This window comes from Antrostomus carolinensis, unplaced genomic scaffold (assembly GCF_000700745.2).
Source record: "Antrostomus carolinensis isolate BGI_N321 unplaced genomic scaffold, ASM70074v2 scaffold249, whole genome shotgun sequence".
Taxonomy (NCBI): Eukaryota; Metazoa; Chordata; class Aves; order Caprimulgiformes; family Caprimulgidae; genus Antrostomus; species Antrostomus carolinensis.
In genome coordinates this window covers 1-218 of record NW_010340396.1, presented here as the reverse complement: position 1 = coordinate 218, position 218 = coordinate 1, and positions in this window count along the sequence as shown.

The window sequence follows — 218 nt, the reverse complement described above, 5'->3', positions numbered from 1 at the left end:
TTGTCATCCTCCCTCTGCCTCCTTACCCTCCCCGCAATTAATTCCTATGCTTTAATACCATCTAAGAGTCCTTAGTGAGAAGAGGATCTGCTTACTATGCAGGTGCAAGTTTTCAGCACCACAGCACAACAGCAATACCACCCCCTTCTGCCCTCCTCAGGGCTTCTCTTTGTGATCCACTTTTTCTTTTTCTTCCTTTTCAGCTCCATGCTGAACAA